Raw genomic sequence first — 6344 nt, 5'->3', positions numbered from 1 at the left:
GGTTGGAAACGATAAGGTTTTTTTTGATACCGACAACAATAAAAAGGATCTGTGATTTCCGATAACCAATATCATCAGTGGCGGCACGGTGGTGTAGTGGTTAGCACTGTCACCTCACAGCAAGAAGGTCCTGGGTTCGAGCCCAGTGGCTGACGAAGGTCTTTCTGTGTGCAGTTTGCATGCTATGTCTCGGTGGGTTTCCTCTGGTTTTCCCTAAAGGCATGTAGGTTAGGCTAATTGGTGACTCTAAATTGACTGTGAATGGTTGTGTCTATGTGTCAGCCCTGTGATGACCTGGTGACTTGTCCAGGGTGTACCCCGCCTCTCGCCCATAGTCAGCTGGGATAGGCTCCAGCTTGCCTGCAACCCTGTAGAACAGGATAAGCAGCTACAGATGATGGATGGATCTTTTTGTAGGGTCAATGAGTGCACTTTCAGGCTCTCAGCTTGGATCAATTTCCAATGGAATTTTCCTTGCCATGTAAAAAAATTTCCACAGATGTAATCATAGACAAACAAAGGGTGGTATTATAGGTGGCCAGATTCAGAGATGCTTCAGACAGTGGACAGTGAACTCACCATAATCAGTCTCATTGATGACGTCACGCGAGTCATAAGTAGTTTAATTTTTCTCTAATAGCAGACTATTTTCTGAAGATTAAAAGTTGTACATTATAACCCTCCTGGATAAAGAAATAAAGTCACAAATAAATGTATTTATTTTTCGGACTAGTTAATATATAAATATCTACCTCAAAGACTGTCACGCAAGTCACGCTGTCATCATGTTAACTGTTCTATATCCCCTGCCAAAATTCATGACTGATTTATTAATTTATTTTATTTATTTATTTATTTATTTATTTTGCCGTTCACTGTACCACAATGGCCTTAACAGCAGCTGAAAGACAGAAACGAAGAAGAGCAAAACTTAAAGCTGAAGATAATTATGACTTGTATAAGGCAAAGCATAGAGAGTACTGTAAAGTTAGTTGTCAGAAAGAACAGAACAGAGTGGAAAGAATGACAGATGAAGAAATAACTATTGTTTTAAATAAGAAAAGATTGGAGCAGCGAAAACGGCAACAGAAATGCAGACAACGCAAGGCTTTGGCCAGTTTGACTCCTGAACCATGTGTTAGTCAACATGGCAGAAAACCCGACTCTACTTCCAGTTCATTAAATCGAGCCACCAATCGACTTAGAAACCTATTACCTAGAAGTCCTGGGAAAAGACAAGCTGTGTTAAGAAATTTGGCATCAGAGTTTCGTGAAGATTCTGTAGGAACTGAAAATAACCAAACACGCCTACGAGGCATCAATCAGTTAACAGTGGGAGCTGTAAGACAGTTTTACTGTAAGGACTATATACAGTTAGGTCCATATATATTTGGACACTGACACAAATTTTGTTTTTTTACCTGTTTACTGAAGCATATTCAAGTTATAGTTATATAATGGACATGGACATAAAGTCCAGACTTTCAGCTTTCATTTGAGGGTATCCACATTAAAACTGGATGAAGGGTTTAGGAGTTTCAGCTCCTTAACATGTGCCACCCTGTTTTTAAAGGGACCAAAAGTAATTGGACAATTGACTCAAAGGCTATTTCATGGGCAGGTGTGGGCAATTCCTTCGTTATGTCATTCTCAATTAAGCAGATAAAAGGCCTGGAGTTGATTTGAGGTGTGGTGCTTGCATTTGGAAGATTTTGCTGTGAAGAAAACATGCGGTCAAAGGAGCTCTCCATGTAGGTGAAACAAGCCATCCTTAAGCTGCGAAAACAGAAAAAAACCCATCCGAGAAATTGCTACAATATTAGGAGTGGCAAAATCTACAGTTTGGTACATCCTGAGAAAGAAAGAAAGCACTGGTGAACTCATCAATGCAAAAAGACCTGAACACTCACAGAAGACAACAGTGGTGGATGATCGCAGAATAATTTCCATGGTGAAGAGAAACCCCTTCACAACAGCCAACCAAGTGAACAACACTCTCCAGGAAGTAGGCGTATCAATATCCAAATCTACCATAAAGAGAAGACTGCATGAAAGTAAATACAGAGGGTTCACTGCACGGTGCAAGACACTCATAAGCCTCAAGAATAAAAAGGCTAGATTGGACTTTGCTAAAAAACATCTAAAAAAGCCAGCACAGTTCTGGAAGAACATTCTTTGAACAGATGAAACCAAGATCAACCTCTACCAGAATGATGGAAAGAAAAAAGTATGGCGAAGGCGTGGTACAGCTCATGATCCAAAGCATACCACATCATCTGTAAAACACGGCGGAGGCAGTGTGATGGCTTGGGCATGCATGGCTGCCAGTGGCACTGGGTCATTAGTGTTTATTGATGATGTGACACAGGACAGAAGCAGCCGGATGAATTCTGAGGTATTCAGAGACATACTGTGTGCTCAAATCCAGCCAAACTGATTGGTCGGCATTTCATAATACAGATGGACAATGACCCAAAACATAAAGCCAAAGCAACCCAGGAGTTTATTAAAGCAAAGAAGTGGAATATTCTTGAATGGCCAAGTCAGTCACCTGATCTCAACCCAATTGAGCATGCATTTCACTTGTTAAAGACTAAACTTCAGACAGAAAGGCCCACAAACAAACAACAACTGAAAACCGCTGCAGTAAAGGCCTGGCAGAGCATTAAAAAGGAGGAAACACAGCGTCTGGTGATGCCCATGAGTTCAAGACTTCAGGCAGTCATTGCCAACAAAGGGTTTTCAACCAAGTATTAGAAATGAACATTTTATTTACAATTATTTAATTTGTCCAATTACTTTTGAGCCCCTGAAATGAAGGGATTGTGTTTAAAAAATGCTTTAGTTCCTCACATTTTTATGCAATCATTTTGTTCAACCCACTGAATTAAAGCTGAAAGTCTGAACTTCAACTGCGTCTGAATTGTTTTGTTCACAATTCATTGTGGTAATGTACAGAACCAAAATTAGAAAAATGCTGCCTCTGTCCAAATATTTATGGACCTAACTGTAAGTAGAATTACACCTGGAAGACGGGATATCATTACCGTTCGAGACGGTGAAGGCAAAAGAAAACTACAAAAGAGACATTTGACGATGAGTATTAAGGAATGCTATGCAACATTCAAAGGAGAAAATCAAGATATAAAGATTGGAGTCAGTAAATTTGCACAGTTGTGACCACAAAACGTCCTGCTTTGTTCCCAGACACCGGCCTTTGCATTCATCGTCAGAATTTCATACTGGCCTTAAATGCCTTACATCGACAGATTCCTGAGATCCCCTCTTACTGCAAAGACTTTCCAAAAACTTGTTTGGTTTCTGAGAATGATCCTTCCTGTTGGTATTCTGAGTGTAGTCACAGTGACTGTGGATTTGCAGCAAAATCCAGGAAGTATAGAAGAACTTTTTGATGATGTTTGCTCTATGTCTCCGAAATTCCTGGTGCACTGCTTCGTTAAACGAAACCAGGAAGAACGATCTGAAGCAGACAAAATCCAGTCAAAACTAAACTAGACTCCCCTACTGCTGTTCTTCAAATGAATTTTGCAGAGAATTACACCTGCAAGGCACAGGATGAAGTTCAGCGTGCCCACTGGAACCAAACTCAACTGACTTTGTTTACTTCAGTGTACTGGTTTCGTGGAAAGGTTACACCACATGTTGTGATTAGCGATTACGTGAAACATGAGAAGATGGCTGTTATTGTCTTCATGGATGAAATTCTGTCGAAGATGCCTGGTGACATTACAGAGGTGTGTTTGGACTGAAGGACCAGCAAACCAGTTCAAAAACAAGTTTGTTATGGGTGCCCTTAAGGTGTTATGTGACAAGCATGAAGTTAGAATTAACTGTAATTTTAGTGCAACAGGCCATGGAAAAAGATCAATAGACGGTGTAGGTGTGGCATTCAAAAGAACCGTGGCAACGGCTGTACAAACAAGGAAATTTGTTGTCAACAATGCCAGTGATTTTCTTAAGGCCGTGAAAGATTCTTCTGTTCAAATATCCTTGATAACAACTGAAAACATCCTTAATCATGCAAAGCTGTTGAATCTGGATGATACATTCAAACGTGCCACACAAATTACTGGTATCTCACAACTACACTATATTGCACCAGATGAGGCTGGGTATGTCACTAAAAGATACACAGAGGAAGATTTGAACTCACAAGTCCTCACTGCTGATATAAGGCCTAATGTAACTGAATCTGAAAATATTTCAGCTGGACTCAAACCGGAAAGGAATAAACTGGTTGCTGTGAAGGTGGCAGGAAAATCGTCAGAAGTGGTCTACATGTACTTTGCAGAGGTATGTTGATAAATTATTTGTGTTGAAAAGCTTGCAATCACATGCACCTATGATTTTACTAAATTTGTTATATCAGATGCTTAGCAGGGGGCAGCACGGTGATGTAGTGGTTCGCACTGTCGCCTCACAGCAAGAAGGTCCGGGTTCGAGCCCCGCGGCCGGCGAGGGCCTTTCTGTGCGGAGTTTGCATGTTCTCCCCGTGTCCGCGTGGGTTTCCTCCGGGTGCTCCGGTTTCCCCCACAGTCCAAAGACATGCAGGTTAGGTTAACTGGTGACTCTAAATTGACCGTAGGTGTGAATGTGAGTGTGAATGGTTGTCTGTGTCTATGTGTCAGCCCTGTGATGACCTGGCGACTTGTCCAGGGTGTACCCCGCCTTTCGCCCGTAGTCAGCTGGGATAGGCTCCAGCTTGCCTGCGACCCTGTAGAACAGGATAAAGCGGCTACAGATAATGAGATGAGATGAGATGTTTAATATCAGTTAGGTTTACTTCCTAAAGAAATGTTACCCTCAGTTCTCAGATTAAAAAACTGAGCAGCCTAGTCACGCGAGTCACGGTGGAATGGCTGTTAACAGGAACTTTATTTCATACACAGTACTGTGCAAAAATCTTAGGTACACTATTTTTATTTTCATACTAACTTTGTGATAGATTTCTCTACATTATCGAGTCAGTACAAAAACATTTTAGAGCTCCAAACGTTCATTTTCCAGCACAAAATTAAATGTTACAGGCAAAAAAAAAGTTTATATCTGAGCAGCATATTACATAAGAGAGCACTTTTCACATTAAAAAAGAAAACATAATGAAGGCTGTTGGGTTTTGGTGCACTCATTGGACCTGAGACTACTAGAGCGGTGGCTACAATTATCAACACCTTAACAATCTTTTGGCTATTGCAAAAGTAGAAAAGACTTTCAATACGTAAATTGTGCATGAATAATTACTCAAACGTCCATTGGAAAATAAATGAGTTGATTCTCGATTACTTAGCATATCAGATCATGTGACACCGTTCCACAAGTATTGACACCTTTGTCCACAGTTATTGACATCCAGATGATTATCTCATCTCATCTCATTATCTGTAGCCGCTTTATCCTGTTCTACAGGGTCGCAGGCAAGCTGGAGCCTATCCCAGCTGATTACGGGCGAAAGGCGGGGTACACCCTGGACAAGTCGCCAGGTCATCACAGGGCTGACACATAGACACAGACAACCATTCACGCTCACATTCACACCTACGGTCAATTTAGAGTCACCAGTTAACCTAACCTGCATGTCTTTGGACTGTGGGGGAAACCGGAGCACCCGGAGGAAACCCACGCGGACACGGGGAGAACATGCAAACTCCACACAGAAAGGCCCTCGCCGGCCATGGGGCTCGAACCCGGACCTTCTTGCTGTGAGGCGACAGCGCTAACCACTACACCGCCGTGCCACAGCTGTACAAGGTGTTTGGGAGTTTGTGTGAGTTGATCTGAGCAGAGCCGCCAGACATACACATACAGGGGGCTTCCAAGACCATACTGCACACCGCACATTTCACTTACTTCAATAGTTAGTCCATCTGAAGTGGACGTGAGATTTACTCCTAATTTGCACATTAAATCGCGTGCTAACAAATTTACTGGACATGTATGTGAGATGAGGAATGAGTGGGACGTAACTATTCCTCCCTCGCTTTTACACAGGAGGTTGACTGAGAAAGTTTCGGTTACAGGTCGTCCTGAGATGCCCATCGTCTGAATAGAATTTGAGCTGAGCGGTGGGTCTACTGGAAGTACCCCATGTTGTATGACTGAGTGTCCTGCTCCAGAATCTACAAAAAAAAAAAAAAATCAACACATGCCCACATACAGTGAGGGGCATACAAGGGAGTTTAGAGAAGGGAGTAGTTGTGTATTTTAACAAACTTAATGCAACTTCAGGTGTATCGGTTTGGACTGGTATATTGGGCGTTTCTGTGTAGTCTTGCTGTTGCATGCAGGTGCTGCTACTAATGTGTTTAACATTATGCGAATGTTCC

This window comes from Neoarius graeffei, chromosome 6, assembly GCF_027579695.1.
Source record: "Neoarius graeffei isolate fNeoGra1 chromosome 6, fNeoGra1.pri, whole genome shotgun sequence".
Lineage (NCBI taxonomy): Eukaryota > Metazoa > Chordata > Actinopteri > Siluriformes > Ariidae > Neoarius > Neoarius graeffei.
Note: the sequence above shows the minus strand (reverse complement) of the source record.